At 32.5% G+C, this 613-nt stretch overlaps 1 protein-coding gene across 1 annotated transcript in view; it reads left to right on the top strand.

Moving 5' to 3' along the window:
* The first annotated feature begins 351 nt into the window (after positions 1-351).
* LOC108274410 (ras-related protein Rab-26) overlaps positions 352-613 on the top strand; it is an 83,531-nt gene continuing 83,269 nt past the window's right edge. Inside the window, exon 1 of the mRNA XM_017484531.3 lies at positions 352-613. This exon is cut by the window's right edge and continues 263 nt beyond it. The gene's annotated coding sequence lies outside the window, so the exon portion shown is untranslated.

The following is a 613-nucleotide window of genomic DNA, read 5'->3' as shown; positions in this document are numbered from 1 at the left end:
ATATAGTTTTATAAAAGCCATAAAAGTTATTTTTAAAAATCTTATGAAAAGTAATTTAAAAAACTACAAAAGCAAAAAAAGTCGATATATATATATATATATATATATATATATATATATATATATATATATATATATATATATATATATATATATATATAAACCTAATTGCCTAGGCCTAGTCTTTTACTATATAATTCCAGTTGTAGACCCGGAGTAATATCCGCAGATATTTCGTCTTTTCAATTATGCGATGCCAAACATATAAATAAATAAACAAATAAATAAATAATACACCACTGTTCCTTTAAAACGTGTCGACTTGAACGAGCTCCCTGGAGCTAGCTCTTTCTCGGTGTGAAGTGTGATTGCATCCGTGTATTTCTGCTGTCAAAGCTCCAGGACAGCTAGCTAGCTGCACGGGGGGAAATAGGCACATCGGTGGTAGAAAGTGGGTGAATGCTGGAACAATTATAGCGTTTGATACAGAATTATATAATTGCACTCGCCACATATCAGTAAAAAAGTGTGTGAAACTTCGTTTCGCATTTCCAACAGACAGTCGAAACAGGGGTAGGTGAACATTTTATGAGCAGGTGAGAACAGATACGAA

Source organism: Ictalurus punctatus, chromosome 2 (genome assembly GCF_001660625.3).
Source record: "Ictalurus punctatus breed USDA103 chromosome 2, Coco_2.0, whole genome shotgun sequence".
Taxonomy (NCBI): domain Eukaryota; kingdom Metazoa; phylum Chordata; class Actinopteri; order Siluriformes; family Ictaluridae; genus Ictalurus; species Ictalurus punctatus.
This window is presented reverse-complemented; position numbering and strand designations above follow the sequence as displayed.